This window comes from Ricinus communis, chromosome 7, assembly GCF_019578655.1.
Source record: "Ricinus communis isolate WT05 ecotype wild-type chromosome 7, ASM1957865v1, whole genome shotgun sequence".
Taxonomy (NCBI): Eukaryota; Viridiplantae; Streptophyta; class Magnoliopsida; order Malpighiales; family Euphorbiaceae; genus Ricinus; species Ricinus communis.
In genome coordinates, this window is record NC_063262.1 from 784,254 (window position 1) to 802,920 (window position 18,667).

Genomic DNA, 18,667 nt, shown 5'->3' on the forward strand with positions numbered 1-18,667 from the left:
AGCATAATTAAATATCTGCTAATTATATTATTAGCAGCAGAATAACTAGAGTCAATATAAAATATAAAAAATAATTACATTGAAGATCTACAAGCGAAGAAAATAGGATTGCTAAAAAATAGAGGATAAAAAGTTATAATTACCATTTGAGAAAAATTGAAATTTGCTGTGTCAAAAGTGAGTTAATATTATAAAATTCTATATACTACTATTAAAATATTTTAAAATAAAAATACATATTCAACATAAATAAATTAATAAATAAATAAATAATAGCATAGAGTGTATTAAAATATTTTATATAATTAACTAACTCTAAGATCTATAAAATAATAATAATAATAATAATTATGAAATTAAAACTATTTCAGTCTAAAATATCTACAATTAGTATACATAATATGGTCCAGTTTTAGGTTAATTAAGAATTATTAATCCCAAAAGGATTGGATGTGTTGTACACGCAAAGGTAGAAAGTGTGAAATGAAATCCATCTTCAACATTATAAAACAGTAAAACAAAGAAAAGCATGCTAAAACTGACACATATTTTGTGTCAGATGACGTGGCACTAAACTAAAATTAAAAAACAAAAAAACAAAATTTAATTAAATGCTCCAACATGAAAAAGGTTTGCAAGTTGTAGCAAAGCCCAAAGTCACTTACCTTCCGTGTTAGCTTTGCTGTCTTCTTCTTTTCTTTTCTTTTTTTTTTTCCTTTTTTATTCATAATTTTATAATTAAATTTTTTAATACAAATATTTGTAAATTGGCAGGAGAGAAAAAAAAGGAAAAGAAAAAAGTCGATGGGCCTAAATGGGCTTTTCTTAATATCAATAGGCTGGCTGGTCATATATGTCTTTTAACTCTTAATTGAAGCAAATATGCCACAATCATTCATGCCCATGCAACACACCCACAAAAGTTATATTTGCTTTTTCTTATATATATATATATATATATATATATATATATATATATATATATATATATATATATATATATATATATGTATATAAATGAGTTTGTAATGATATATTTTCTTATTTTAATTTTAAAAGTCCAATTGTTTTGTATTACTTTCTAATGTTGATGTGGATGGGCTAGCTAAAAAGATTGTGGAACTAATTAAGTCATTAAATTTCCTGTAAAATGTTAGGTAAATTTCCCCTTATTTATAGTCCATCTTCCCCCTCTCTTTAAATGTTCTAAGTTCCATAATTGTTGTTCTTATTGCCATAAAAATAATCTAGCAGGCTATTGGTAGCAAAAGGAAGATGAGGACTCAACTTTTTAATCAATTATTTTGGTGATATCATAGGGTAATCAATTAATTCACATGGGTTTGACTTAAAAAGAAAATGATCATATTCTAAAATGTATGCGAGTTAGTTAGTAACTACTAAAACCAAGTTATGCAAATATATAAATGTCAATAGTACTTACTAAAAAAGTGGGGGTAAATGGGTGAAATTATGCATTTTATATCTTAATATTAATTTCATAGTTAGATTTGATCACAAGAAGTATTTTTCTGGGTCCAGATAATAGAAAGATGGGAGCCCAAATCTTGAACTCCATGCGTAGGGAAAGCATAGTGTGAACAACTGTAGAGTCGGTGGTTGTTGGTGAAAAATAAGGCTAAAGTTGAATGATGTATCCTAATTCATTTATTATTCCACCAACTTAGAGAGGGAAGTTAAGAGGTGGGATTCTAATAAATTCTTCATATATGTTTCCATGTCATTCTTAGATACATTTAATAATACTAATAATAATAATTAGAGATAATTGATCTAAATAATATTTGATTTTTAAAATAAAAGATTAATTATTTATATAATATGCTGTTATGATTACAGTAACTAAATAACGCGATAGACATAGTTTATTTAGAATCTCTTTTTTCTTTTTGACTATATGGACTGTAAAAACATACACTTTTTTCCTTTCTCAAAAAAGAAGAGATAGAAAAGAAAAGGAAGAAGGAAAATATTCATAATTGGAAGTGCAATATAAAACTTATGTAGCATTGACTACAAAAAGAAAATCTGATGGGCAATTGGAGCTATAATTTCGAGAATTGACTAGAAAAACTATTGACCAAATTCAACAAATCTTAGATGGAAATGGAGGGTGTTTGGCAGTCCCAAACAGGCATTACTGGCTTTGCCCTGCCACCTAATTAAATCTCCATGGATGCCCTATACAAAGCCAGTTTGTGTTCTGCCACTTTTCCTTCTTCTTTCTTTCTTTCTTTCTTTCATGTCCTTGGATCACAAGTTACCCATTTCTCTTAGAACATCTCTCTAACTCAAAATAAAAACCCCCCACTTAGTACCCTTTTTTCTCTTTTTATTTGTTTGTCGACTTGCATGGTATAATCTTAAAATTTGTGATTATTTTAGCAATTGATTGCATTTCTCCTAATATCTCTATAAATATGTACGGACGACAAACTATTTAGAGTTTAATTTAATGACAAGCATTTAACTTTTTTTAAGAATCTAAATTTAAATCTGAAATAATATTGGAAAGAAATAATTTGGAGGTTATCAGAACCCATTTGAATGTCTGTTTTCCACATTAAGCAAAATAAAAGTGAATGTGAATGTAGCGGACAAACTGTCACAGACTTCTCAATTTCACATACTGTCTTTTGCCTTTCAATTATATTTTTCTTACAAAAGTTCAAATATGAGAAACTTTCCTTGTTTCTTCTTTCCCTCTTTTTCTCATTTTCTTATTTTTTATTCTGTTTGAGTTAATCCATAAGAGGAGTTAGTATCTTTTCCACAAACTTTTGCCTTTGTTTCGCTAGTGCTCTTTAACTTTATAACTGATAAAGTTTAATATGAAGGCCCTTTCTTTCTTTTAATTTCCTTTATGTGTTTCCTTTTATTCATTGCAGGCCAATTAGAGGGCCGTGCAAGAATAGCAACAGGTAATATATATATATATATATATATATATATATTTTTCAAGAATGATCAAGTCATTGAATTAAATCAAATTAACATCCATCGGGAGGAGCTTTTTCAGTTCATCTGGAATGCAATGGACTAACATCAAAATCAACATGCTTAATACGCCAATCTGCTACCCTATTACATATTGTAGGGACAAAACCAAAAGAGTAGAGAACAAAATACATTCCTGATATCCTGCGCAATAGAACTAATCTCCCAAGGAGTCAGTCTCACAAACTATCTTGGCAAACTTGAGATAGTTTGCCCGACTGACTGTATCTCTGAGAGGCAAAACCTCTTGTACAAGAGAGGCACTCTCAATGTATATAGAACATGCATCCATAATAGTTTCAGGACTATTTGTGGCGAGAATGTTGCATATCTCAGTTTAAATAACCCTGTGTTGAAGAAAACAGAATAGGGGACATGGTCTCAGAGACTGCACAAGCTGGATTGCTTGTGCAGGCTTCTCATCCCTGACCAAGGGTGAAAGGGAGCAACCTTTCCTGCAAAGCAGGAAATGTCACTTCTACCTTTCCCTTTCAGAAAGTAGCCGTTAGGACATGTACCGGCATCAGTATATATACTCATCACATTTGTAAATAAGAACTCATAATTCTTAATCTATTGAAAATACTCATCATAGTTCAACAATCCAAAATTCTACATGGTATCAGAGCTGGTCTAGCCAGTCATCACCTACCAAGCCACAAAACTCACATTTCGACATTCAAAAACAATGGCTCACAATGAAACCACCAAAATCACCAACATTGTGCTGCAGGGCAGTCACAACTACTTTGAGTGGTCAAAATCCATTTTCATTGCCCTTAGTGCCCAGAAAAAAATTGAATTCATTACAGGCAGCAAACAAAAACCAAAACCAGCAATTCCAGAAGCACCAACAGAGGAAGAATTAGAGAAAATCGAAGAGTGGTAATCATCTGACCATTTGGTCATGTCCATGCTCACCAACACAATGGAAAGTAAAATTGCTCGGCTATGTATCCTTATGGAGACATCAAGAGCAATATGAGAAAAAATACAGACCCTCTATGGCCATCAAAACAACTACGCACATATATTCAAGCTAAAGTAGGAACTGTCCCAGATCGTTCAAGGGACCAAAAATTCCACAGAATATTCGACAGAAATATTAACCAGGTGGGAGGAGTTACAAAACTACCTCCCACCATCAAATGATCCGGAAGAACTACAGAGAATAGCGGAGCAAGATCTAATTTACACTTACCTGAGAGGTCTGGATTCAAGCTACGAGGGCTTGCGATCGCAGATCCTACTCGCCCCTCAACTGCCTTCAATCGAAGCCATAATAGCTACGATTCAGCGTGAGGAAACAAGAAGGAACTCGATGAACGAGATTCCAAAAACCACCGACAACCGAGCCTATTCCAAAAACCACCGTCACCATCATGACGGCTGCTGGCACCTCCACCCTCAGCTGCGACCAGCACGGGGGTGGGAAGGTCCGGGAGCCTGGAAGAAAGGAGGAAGAAGAATTGGAGAAAAGAGGGATGAAAACCCTAGGAGAAGGGGTGTGGGTGCTGGGGTGTCATATGCCAAAAATTATATGACGCCACGACCCGAAACACGACCTGGTTACATAGGGCTCCACCGACCCAACTCAAAAGCCTGATTCGACCGCTCGACCCGGCCCTACTAACCTTTGGATCCAGGCCATCCTTCCTCATCTGGGCTTGGCCTAGGTTTGGCCCATATATCCACAACTGGGCTAGGCCCAGGGTTGACTCAGGCCCATCTGCCTTCTTCCACTCAGCCCGTCTACCAAGCCCATCCAACTCAGCAGGCCTGCCAGGCCCAAATACAGGATATTGTGGCCCAGCAACCCCACGGGTTCAGACCCTCCCAACCCGATGGATCAGGTTCGGTTCAATTTAATTTTCAGTCACTTAAAAATAACACTACATCTAATCAAAATGCCTGGATTATTGACTCTGGTGCTACTAATCACATGACTTGGGATCCTGCAAAATTATAAAAAAAATTCCAGAGCAGAGATTCCCAGCATGTGATAGTGGCCAATGGAAATCAAGTTAAAATTCAGGGTTATGGCACCTCAAACTTATTTAATTCCTTTCTTTCGAATATTTTACTCTTGCCCGAATTTAAATCTAATCTTTTATCTGTTGGTAAGATCACTCTTGATTTAAATTGTAATGTTATTTTCTCACCATTCTCAGTCATTTTTCAGGATCGAATTTCCGGGAAGACGATTGGTGAAGGACACCTAGAAAATGGCCTATACTATCTTTTTGATCCCCCCAGAAATGTTTAGCCACCAAAAACTCCCAAGACATGCTCATGCATCAGAAACTTGGACATCCCTCCGACCATGTTCTCAACAAATTATTTTGTTTCAACTTGGATTCTAGCCATTGTGATGTATGCAAATTTTCTAAGCACACTCGGCTACCCTTTTCTTTATACTCAAGCATGTCTGAAAAAAGCTTTTGAATTAATACATTCCGATGTTTGGGGACCTGCCCCCGTTACCTCATATAATCATTTTTGATATTTTGTTACCTTTATTGATGATTATTCTCGCACTACATGGCTCTATTTGTTAAAAGGCAAAAATGAAGTCTTCTCACGATTTCAAGAATTTTACCACTTTATAAAAAACCAGTATAATGCACATTTAAAATTTTTTCACTCCGATAATGGTACGGAGTACATAAATCAAAATTTTTCCACATTTTTTAAACAACATGGCATTACTCATCAAACCACCTATGTTAATACTCCCGAGCAAAACGGCATCTCTGAGCGAAAGAATCGCCATCTCCTCAATGTCACCCGTACTCTCTTGTTCCAACATAATGTTCCTTCTATTTTTTGGTTGGATGCCCTCCTAATTGCTACTTACCTTATTAATAGACTACCCTCTGTCACCTTAAATCATATGAGTCCTTTGGAAGTCCTCAAAGGTCGAAAGATTGACTTAGGTCATCTAGGGGTCTTTGGGTGCGTGTGCTATATGCACGTCACTCGCCAACACAAACTAGACAAGAGCTCGGTTAAAACTCTTTTCCTCGGATATTCCTCCACCCAAAAAGGGTACAAGTGTTATGATCCGTTGACTCACAAAACCTATGTCTCTCGGGATGTCACCTTCCTCGAAACTGAGTCCTACTATACCAACCCTACCAGTATTGAATTTAATTCTCTTTTTCCGCTTAACTCTGATATTTCTCTTAGCAGCTTTGATCAATGTTCCCTATTGGAACAACCACTTGCCATCTCAAGGCTAATTCCTTCAAGGGGAGATAACCATTCACAAGAAGCCCCATCTCACGAAGTCACAGAGGAAGCAACTGCCTTGAGACGCTTTAGTCGACAAACCAAACTGCCTGTGAAATTTAGAGACTATGTGTCTCATACGGTGACATATCCTATTCAGAATTTTATTTCATATAATGTTGTATCTAAACAATATCGCAATTATCTATGTCAGATCTCCAATCACTCCGAACCTACAAACTTTTACGAAGCCAATGCTGACCCCAAATGGTGTAAGGCTATGGAAGAAGAACTTCTAGCCCTTGAAAAGAATGACACATGAGCATTGTATCCCTTCTATCAAATAAAAAACCAGTGGGATGCAAATGGGTATACAAGATCAAATTTAATAGTGATGGAACTATTGATAGATACAAAGCCAGACTCGTATCCCGAGGCTTCACCCAAACTTACGGAGTTGATTATCAAGAGACTTTCGCTCCAGTGGCCAAGATGAACACAGTTCAGATCCTACTTTCAGTAGCAATCAATCAAGGCTGGAATCTATTCCAAATGGATGTCAAGAACGCCTTCCTTCAAGGAAATTTAGCAGAAGAAGTTTACATGGCCATTCCCCTTTGATACAAGTCAAACTCAGACTCATCCCTGGTATGTAAGCTCAAGAAAGCAATCTATAGCCTGAAACAATCCCCAAGGGCATGGTATGCTAAACTCAACTGTTTTTTTATTAAGCATTAACTTTAATAAGTGTGATTCTGATTCTTCCATGTTCGTTAGACACACTCACACCCACACCATTATTCTTTTAGTATATGTTGATGACATCATAATAACCGGGAACGATAATCCAGAGATAGAGAATGTCAAACAAAGTCTAAAAAAGAAATTTGACATTAAAGATCTAGGTCAGCTATCATACTTCCTAGGCATAGAAATAGCAAAATCCAGCAAAGGTTTATTCCTATCCCAAAGGAAATATACCATTGATCTATTAAAGGAAACTGACAAGATAGGAGCCAAACCTGCTATCACCCCAATAGAAACCAAAATTAAACTCAATTTAGAAGACGGAGATCCTCTGACCAATATAGGACACTATCAGCTTTTAGTAGGAAAATTAATTTATTTAACTGTCACTAGACTTGACATTTCTTTTGCAGTTAGTGTGATAAGTCAGTTTATGCATGCTCCTCGCACCAGCCATCTAGAAGCCATTGATCGGATCCTCAGATACCTTAAGGGAACACCCGGACAAGGAATCTGGATGAAGAGAAATAACTCTACTAATACAGTTGGTTTCTCGGATGCTGATTGGGCTGGAAGCTGTGATAGAAAGTCAACCACTGGATTCTATGTATTCGTCGGAGGAAACTTGGTGACATGGAAAAGCAAAAAATAGAGCGTAGTTGCTAGATCAAGCGCCGAAGCAGAATACCGTGCAATGGCATCCACGGCTAGCGAACTCATTTAGATAAAGCAAGTTCTCAAGGACATGAAAGTAGAAACCAAGGAGCCTATGAAAATGTTTTGTGACAATCAAGCTGCCCGGCACATAGCATCGAATCCAGTGTTTCATGAAAGGACTAAGCACATCGAAGTCGATTGCCATTTCATCAGAGAAAAGGTTCAAAAAGGGGAAATTGAAACACCTTACATCAAAAGTCAAGATCAACTGGCAGACATATTTACAAAGGCTCTTGACAAACAGAATCATCGGTCCATTCTCAGCAAGATGGGTTCAATAAACCTATATAAACCCAGCTTGAAGGGGAGTGTTGAAGAAAACAGAACATGGGACATGGTCTCAGAGACTGCACAAGCTGGATTGCTTGTGCAGGCTTCTCATCCCTGACCAAGGGTGAAAGGGAGCAACCTTTTCTGCAAAGCAGGAAAGGTCACTTCTACCTTTCCCTTTTAGAATGTAGCCGTTAGGACATGTACCAGCATCAGTATATATGCTCATCACATTTGTAAATAAGAACTCAGAATTCTTAATCTATTGAAAATACTCATCATAGTTCAACAATCCAAAATTCTACACTCTGCTCATTTATAATTATTTTTAGGAACCCTAATAAATTAACTTAAAAATGTGGCCGGGAGTTTAAAATATAAAAAGAAGGATAATTAGGAGCATTGTATTTGCATATGGTATGTACCACTCTAAAATTACAATGAATATTGTGAAATATAATGCTATATCTAGCTTTATAGATAACTGGCTAGTCTAATCAGCATTATCATTAAAATTTTGCGTGCAGATCGATTAAACACAATGCGAATGTGGTCTAATAATATCTTTGGAGAAGCAGTGTTTTTATTAATCATATTTACTTGATAATGATTTTGAAATGATACTTTTCAGTGTTACCTGATTACCTTATAGGCAAGAGGAAAGAAGGAACAGTTTTACTGTTTATGTTTTGTTTTCCTAGCTCGAAAAAGCTAGTGTAACATTGGCATTTTACTAATGAATCAGTACAAAATAACATGATTAAGGAGGGTTGATGCTTTAACTTTATCTTCTTTACAAAGGAATCTTCATTACCCATATATATAAATATGGCATAAAGTAATTGGCAACACATGCTGCAATGCATAACACAAACTGCAGAAGCTGAATTGACACAAACCTTAATGAATGATTGAGGTGTTAAAAGGAAAAATAAGTTTAGAAACAATTGGTTTCTGTTTTTCTTTCTCTTTCACCCCTAAATCGTCGGAAATGTTTTAGAATATATATCATGTGCTCTTGAATGGATTGCAATTTCCAAGGACTCCTTTGGATAGGATAGGCTATGATTCGGCTCTACATTGGGCTCCATGGGTTTTCGGACTATTTAATTAGTTGAAAAGGCAAATCCTTTCTTTGCCATCACGAACTCTATATTGGGCTTCATGGGTTTTTGGTCTCTATATTGTTTCGAAGTTAAGAGACTTTATATATCATGTTTATGATAGTGCATAAGATTGTATGAAGTGGTAAAGAGGATTCATTAGTTTTTAAGTGATAAAAATGATAGAAACTGACGAGGAAGTTACTTGACAAATAAACAAGCAATCGAGACTGCGGTTGTCCTGTTGCGAAATTATAATAATATATAGAGAAAGTAATTCTTAAATACATACAGAAATGGAACTTAGAATAGAATTCCATGAAAAAGACATGGGTGTATTAAGAAGACCAATTAAACCATCTTAGACACGGCTACCTGTTTCAACGACTTAATACCCATGAATCGGGCTGATCAAGTCATGTCTACAACTGATAACTATTAATATCATCAAAGACAGACAGACAGACAGAAAGAAAGAAAGAAAAAAAGACATGACAATGGAAGACTGTGCTGATATGGTGGCTATCCATTAATTTCAATATCTTGCCGATAATCATGGCAGAACAAATGCAAAAATGAGTATTTTCCTTTTTAAGTCTTCCCTGTAAGACGCCCAACATTACTCGTTATGGTCTTCTGGAGATAATCATGTTTGACTTCCTTACACTCGGGTCCATAATTCCAAACATTTTCAAGGTCTCATTTTAGGTCCAATAACAGTAGAATGTTTGTTACTTTGTTCACAGCTTTCTGTTTAAGATTATGATAATGACTTGGCTATATTGTAATCGGTTGTTATTGAATAAATGTCATACATTCTAACTGTTTTATGCTTAAGTAATGGTAGAGTGAGATGTAATTTTGTTTCAAGTATTATAACTATTTTACATTTGTTGCTCATTCGACCATTAAAAATATTATATTAGGAATAGCTACATAAGATCATAGCTCGAATCTGCAATTCAATAGGTAAACATTGTCTTGTGACATAATCAAATATATGGCAACAAATTAATTATATAAGACTACTCCCGGATGGGCTAAAGTTACAGAAAGGAAAAGAAAATAAAAAGCCAACCATGGGATACACACCCTCTACAAAGCTTTCTATTTATTATTTGCTAATTATTTTTTAATTTTTGGCGTAATTTAATTTTCTTCTTATTCTTATTTTTTAATATTTGCAAGTATCCCATTTGCGAGGGTTGAAAGGAACATTTCTTTATATTGTTTTTTTTTATTTATGGAAAGTTGCATGTTTAAAATGACATGCAAAGAAAGAATTGTATAAGAAGGCAATTAATGAACTTAAAGGGATTAAATAATTAATCAAAGAACGTAGTTAATTAATTAGAGGATGCTTGGAATATGGGTATTAAGATCTTGATTAGGAACATGCATATTTTTCAAAGCTAGCCAATCAAGTTTTTTGACTTTGTATATTAAAAGCTCTACTAGTACTAACTATATATATAGGTAGGGGCAACATACTCTAATAGTATTTAAAAATAAGATTTCGTATACTTATTTGAAAGAGCATGTGTATTATCTATTAATTAAGCAAATTGGTCCACCAATATTAGGTCTTTAAAGAGTCTCTAAAGTGCTTAAACAGTAAGCTTAGGCTTTATGTAATTATATATTCATCATCTCAATTAAGAAACAAAGAAGCTGTTGGTCTGAAGAATACAAATAATGTGATTTCATTAGCATTGCACCATAACATTCTTTTTTTTCAATTGAGCGGCAACTCTGAAATTTATATATATTATTTAGCATATAATATTAGAGTCAGTATTTAATTAATAATGTGACTTAATAAATTAATAAAAAAAAATTAAATTTTTAGAAATTAATATATATATAGTTGTTAAATAAAATTTTAAAATAATTAAAATAATTTAGTATTGAAGTGGTTTTACGAGCATGTGATATATTATTTTAATTTATTATTTCAAAATGAAATGTATTAAGAAAAAGGTGATAATTATACCTACTATATCGTACTCTGAGTTTCTCTTTTCTAGAGCATGTGAAACCAACTTCTTGTCTGTTCCAAGGCTAACTGTGCACTCACTCTCACTGATCTAGAGTCTGTTAAACATACCACAGGCACATCCTATTATATAAATTTATAAAGATTAATATTATTTTTATTTTAATATTTATTAATATAATAAAATATTAAATTAGTCAAATTATATATAGTATTTAATTTATTAATTAATTATATTATATTATTTTTACTTATTAAATTATTTATCTATTTTTATAATTGATTAGTAATATTTGATAATTATAATATTTATTTATATAATTTTAATTTTTATAAATAAATAAAAATTATATGTAGATTATTGTTGATCTAAATTAATAAAAGATATATATAATTAATAAATTATTTAAAATAACATCGATTAATTATCTATAATTAAAAAAAAAAATTTAGGATAATAGAGTCGTGTAATAATACTATAATTCGTATAAAATAATTATATATTAGACGTTTTAGAATGAGAATTTAGAATACATATCCAAAGATTACGACCAACTTTTTAAAATGAAGAGAAATAGACTTAAACTTCAAACTTTATTTAAATTAAAATACATATCAATATGATAGAATAGACAATGACGAAGAGACTCAAAACCCTTTCCAAATTTCCAATCTTACAGATGAAACTATTAATAAACTCGACTCTCTAATTGGTGCTGTATACAGACACATGATCCCGCAATGTCCGTCACTTGCATTAAAGCTTCATTAAGTTTAGGAAATACAAAGGTATTTTTGGCCAGCACTGACGAAACTTATTAATGTGTTGGGTAAAAAGGTGGTTATATATATCTGTCAGTACTTGCTTCTCGGTTTCTGTCAAAAACCCTTTGCACTCCATATTTCTATATATAATCAGAGAAGTTGTTGTGTTTTTTGGCTGTCAATCCTGTTAGGAGAGCTGTTAGTTTAGTCTTCTGTTCGTAGTTCCAAAGCAGTTGCTGATCAAGATTTTGTATATAAATATATACAATCTCCATTAACATATCTACTAACTTCAGTGGAAATGGTTAATAACACAAGAAAACTTCACATGATCTAAATATTCAAAACAAGAAAGACACTTAGTTGAGTAGAGATGATTAGATCATTTTGAGTGGATGGGAGTCAGGCCCTCCAACCAAAAACAGTTGAGCATATTACATTATTGAGTGGCAGCATTTCCGTAGCTAAATCAACCTGAAATCCCCAACTACTACTCAAAATCAACTCTCTTAATTAATGCATAATAAAGAGAGTTTTCATTTGATATCTGTTCATGGAAAATTTTCGTCTGGTTCGAGTGTACGTATGAAATCAATTAATATTCAGTATACAGTGAATATTATATATATATATATATTTTTTTTTCAACAATTATAAATCTAATTTTAATTATCTTTAGTGGTTTGACATTTCATCAACAAAGTCAGAAAAAGATAATGGGCAGTTGATATAAACAAAGGCAAATGGCCAGTAGTATCTCTTGCACTTGCCTAACATATTTATCTGCTGCTTACAGTTTTTTCTTCTTCTTTTTTTTTTTTTTTTTTTAAAAAAATATAGGAATAGATATAAATGTGACTATTGTTAGGATATGGACCCTGATGTACAAAGCACTTCCATTGATTTTTATCTTAATTATCTCTTAGTTTTAATCTAATCAGATTTGCTGAGGAATTGACTTCCACCTTGTCACCACCATTCTGTTATTATCAGTATTGATCACATATTGCTCTATCAATAATTAAATTTTAATAAAGCAAAGAATCCCCAATGTTACTCAACTTTTGTTAACAGAGCCCTCAAAATTAGCCATTGAAAATGGTAGAAAAAATAAAATAAAATTCTTTCACTATTTTATAATTTTGAGTATGTTTCTTTTTAAATAAAAAAAGGTATATGTTTACATATCGTGATAAAAAAATTTCTCATTGTTTAAAAGTTTCGATTCGTAAAGATATAGTCATTTTTACTGAATCAATCATCATTATCATGTTGTTTGTATTTGATAACACGAGACTAAAATTTAACAGCTCTTAATTTTGATATGTGACCATAAAAAGTCGCAGTTTAAAGTCATTAACTTGATGAGATCAATTTGATGGTCAAATAATGAACTTAAGAATTAATAAACTTTAAATTTATTTTATTAAATACAGATAACATGATAATGATAGCTCCTCAAAGCGAAAATGACTAAATTCTTATAAATTAAAATATTTTAACGATGACATACATTTCATTATTACGATCTGCAATAACATATATCTTTTTGTGTAAAAGAGAATACATATTTAAAATTATACATCAGAAAAATTATAAATATTTTTTTATATTTATTTTAAAATATAAAAATAAACTTTTATTAAACATTATAAATCTGCATGATTTACTAATCTAACAATTAAAGGCGAGGTTGATTGTCTCTATATGGTCCATATATCAACTCTTAAATTAAGAGTAATTCATTTAAACACGTCAAATTCACAATTTATAAGGCGATACACTTAATCTGTAAAATAATTAATTAAGAATAAAATTAATTGTATAATTCTGGCAGAGCCATCCACTAGCTTGCTTCTGGCGACATATATAACACTGATATTATTAATGCTGCCTTTTAACTTGTAACTTTTTCTTTTTTCTTTTAGACCCCACAAACCAGAAATGAGATAGCCACATGGATAAAATATGTGGTTTTGCTTAATCCACAAATGGATATTTATTCATACATTAAATTGTACGGGCCAATCTATAAATAGAAGAGGAATTTCTCTTGCTGATTCATTAATTTCAGCATCAATGTCAAATTGTCAACATACCACTTCTCAAAAGATAAAATAAAATAAAATAAATGAGGCAGAATACACTATACAAAAGTTGACCCCCTTTTTTCTTCTTCTTCTTCTTCTTCTTCTTCTTCTTCATCAAAATGTCAAGATATGGCTAGATTAAGATGTGCATGTTACTTCTTAAGTCTTTACTGTGGACAAGTGACTAGGTTTACAAAGAAAAAGAGCCTTCTTCCTTTGCTGAGAACAGGAAGGACTGAAGCTGGAACATAATTTTAAATCCATGGGACAATACCATATAGAGGGATTGCTTAATCTGTCTTAGCCTGATTATAAAAGCTTGCGTGACAGTGTTGTTATTTGAGGATTTTCAAGTGGTCCGTCTGTAGTTTCATCATAAATCCAATTTTAGGTCTGCTCACCACATCTCCACCTTACTTCATTTATCCTCTCATCAAAACCAAAAATAGTACAACTGGGTCTTTTTTCTCACATGCATTTTACCTTTTTTCGATATCCTTCCGCTTCTTTCTTCTTTTTCCGGCAAAGTTTTGCCTCTTCACATGACATGAAGCATCTTTTTTTTGGTTTCTTCTTTTTTTCTTTCAAAGAAAAAGTAGAAAGTAATTGAGTTCTATCAAGATTGACAATATCAATTCTTAATCGACGCGAAATGTTCGTCAAGTGATGGCCAACTTAGATGGAACTCAAGCCCATTGCTCCAACACCAACTTAATCGAAGCTTAGTGATATCCTTACTCATCAGCGAGTCAAAGATAAACAATCCGATTCAGCGATAACACATCTATGCCAAGCATTGAGAAAAAAGATTTTAATGATAAGTATACACAAAAATCAGACCCAAAACATAGTTGTTCAAATCAAAGGAAAACAACTATGTATATGTATGCATAGTTTTTGAACCATGCACATGTTTTGAGCAATAATTTGCACGTGCATGGGACAAAGAGATGATTGATGATAACTCCTTCTGAACTTTTGCCACCTTTTTATGTTCTTTAATTATTTTAATTTATTTTAAAAGAATCCAGCAAACGTATTGATCTCTTCCGCATAACTTACAGTCACTTCAAAAGAGGTGGATTCAAGAACTTGTGTTTACATTTTCTAAGATCACAGTTCTTTTGGATTTCTCCAGCACTTTTTATTTGTTTATGTATCTTTAATTTATTTTGGAATTTAATTTGGTGCCAGAAATATTTATATACAGAAAAAAATTAAAGAAAATATTAATAAGATGTGGTGCAAAAATAATATATCCAAAAGCATACAAATAAATGGACCCTCTCCCTCTCTCTCTCTCTCTCTCTCTCTCTCTCTCTCTCTCTCTCTCTCTGTGGATAATTTTATTTGTGGGGACTGTGAATTTGATCTGAGAAAATGGACAAAACAAAAAATCTAAGTCATCACAAGTATGAACATGTGATAAGCATTTGTTTTGTTGTTTTCTACTCCAATTAACATTTATTTATTTATTTTCTTTCTTATTCTCTTATTTCTCACTTTTTATAGGCTAATACTTTTAGAAATGATATAATATGACAACTGGCAACAAAATAATTAATTGTCATTTAAAATACTAATTAAATTTGGACCGATCAATAATTAAAATAATTTTCATCTTTTTAAATTCTTTTCTCAAATTTCTTTTTAAAATGTTCAAATACGTTATGATATTTAGGTTGAAAATTTCTTAAATCAGCTCTATGATTGCTAGTAAGTTTTCTTACAATATTTTTTTTCTTCTTAAAATTTGGTTTTTGTGTGTTTTGTCGGTGAATAATGAAGAATTGGTTAAATTTGTGGAATAAGAAATAGGTTGAAACTTTATTTTATTCTTTCAAGATTGAAGGAAATAGAATATGTCCTTTTTTTTCTCTATTTTTAGTTTCATTGAATAAATGAAAGTTCTTCTTATATAAAATAAAAGAAAATATATAGACAAGAAGAGAAAATTAAAACAATCAATTTATAGTTTAAAATTACTATATAAATATAAAATCAATGAAAATACTGAATTAAATACGATTTATAAAGATGTGTATCATTTAAAATATAAAAAATATACATATTAATGGTTTTATTATCTTCTTTCTATTTTGTTTACAAAATTATCAACAGAATGAAAGATTAAATAGTGTTTGCTATTTAAAATATATATATATATATATATATATATATATATATATATATATATATATATATTTTTTTTACTTTTATATATATGGAGCTCTTTTATATTTGCTTCTTAAAAGAAAAATCATCTGATCAATACTGAAATGTTTATGTCTTAATCTCATAAATCAAATAAAATGTATCAAAATCCATGTATTGGGAAAAGATATTATGACCAATTTAATTTAGCAAGTAGCATTGGTGCCAAATCACAACAAATTTAGGCTGGCATTAAATTAAGAATTAAGATATTATTGAGGTCAGAAAGTTTTGGAAAAAAATAAAAATCAATGATGCTTTATTCAAGAATTGTCAAAATCAAATTTTTTTGAGAATGACTTTACAGATTTTCTTCACTCTCTCTGTGGTTTATATTTATGCTAGTTGACCAATAATAACCAAACTTAAAAGTCCTAATTATCAAATAATTATTATTCCAAATTATCAAAAAATAGTATCAAATCTAAAACTCTTTCTTATCAATTTAATACATATGTAAGAAATTCATAAGCTCAAATATTGAAAATAAAAAAATATGGAAGAGTCATTATAAATCAATTTTAATTTGAATCTAATTATCAATATGATTTAAAATAAGTTAATACATATTATAAACTTGTTTATATTTTTTAATTTGATTATGAAATAAATTATATATAATATTATTTTATTTATCAACATTATTTTGTAATTATAAAGCAAAAATACATGTTATTAATTGTACTATAAGGTTAAATAGCGTTATTTAATGTATTGTTTATGTATGTTAATATATTTATTTTAAAAAGTCATATAATAAAATAATTTAATATATTTTTTATTTTTAAATATAAAATAGAGATTTGATTTGATTTTTTTATATAGAGAGTCAAATTTCATTCTCTATTTCATATTTAATATTATAAATGTATTATAAGCTGATATGCACTTAATTAATTAATATTTTTAATTTTTTTATAGTTATAAAATAAATTTATTAATATTTATAAAAATAAAAATAAAAATAAAATATGAAACGTTCATTGAATTTAAATAGAATATTTTATTTTATATTTAAATATTTTTTATAATAAAACGGTAAGAAATGCTTTTACTCTTAAGTTATCTCTAATCTTGAAATTTTTTATTTTCAGAAAAAAGAAACTTGATAATGGAAAAATAAATAATAAGCGGGAAAAGAAAAATGGGATAACATATTAATTGATTAAAATTAATATATGGGACCCGGAAACAAACAAATAGTCAAAGTGGAGGACCCACAGGATTATTGTATTGAGATGGCGCCATGCCGTACTATATTTCCACTTCCACGTGTTCTTTTCTCCACAATCAATCATAAATTTTTCTTCTTTTCTCTTTACTCCGTTGTGATTCTGATGATATATATATATCGACCAATTGGAATTTCTTATTTGAGATTAAAAGTAACTTTTTTTTTTTGTTGATATTATAACTTTTTTACTAAAATATACTTATTAAATATTTCAAGTGTCAATAGTTTAAATATAATTTATTTTACTTATTAACTAATTTATTATTGCTATATAATCTTTAAATATCTCAATTTAAATTATTGTAAAACAATGAAAGAAATTTCTAATTTCAAGAGTTTTTTAATTTGTTATATATTATTATGAAACTCGTAGTATATCAAATTATAATTAACTTTTTTTTTTATGCTTCCATAATATAATGATATTCTTTGCTATATATAAAGTTTAATAAAAGAAAATACTATAAGTGTATTTGTTCTTTTTTATATTGTATTATTAGTTAACTATTAATAAAAGTTGTATCTTATTCAAAAATGAAAATATTTCTTTATTTTAATTAATTTAACACCATTATTTTAATTTGATATTATTAAAAATAAAAATACATAATTTGACATTATTAATGGTTAAAATACATAAATTGCAATATTTATTTTTTATTACGAATTCATTCCATCAATTATAAAATTTATAAATTCATACATTCAGATAACAAAAAAAAAAAAAAAAAAAAATTATGGAATAGTTAAAAATTGATGAATATTTTTTTTTCTTTAGGTGTTCGGCCTTGTGTCTTATATCAAGTATGTCACTAAGAGTAGTTGATCTAATACATCCAGAAGCAGTTTTACCATTTCATTTATGGTCAGTGCATATGAAAATGATTGGACTAATCAGTACTGAGAATTGATGGTCAGTCTAATAAAATAACAATCCAAATCAAATTACATTTAACTAGATTTACCGATTGGTTGCAGAACATTAAAAAAAAAAAAATTAAAATTAGAAGATGTTATCAAATTGGTTGATCAACTATTCCACTGATTCAGCCGGTTTAAAACACTGATTATGGAATTTTCTTTTTTTCTTTTTATTAAAAAAATGTATTGGAAAAATAAATGTAAATAAAATGGTGAAAGAGACAAAGATGGAAAAGTCAGGTTGTAGTTAGTGAATTGCAGTTGCAGGCAGGAGGCATCCTAAATGTTACGCTGCCGTTTTATTATTCATAATCGTACTGTTTCATTCACGCGCTTCTGTCACCACCACACCACCACCGGT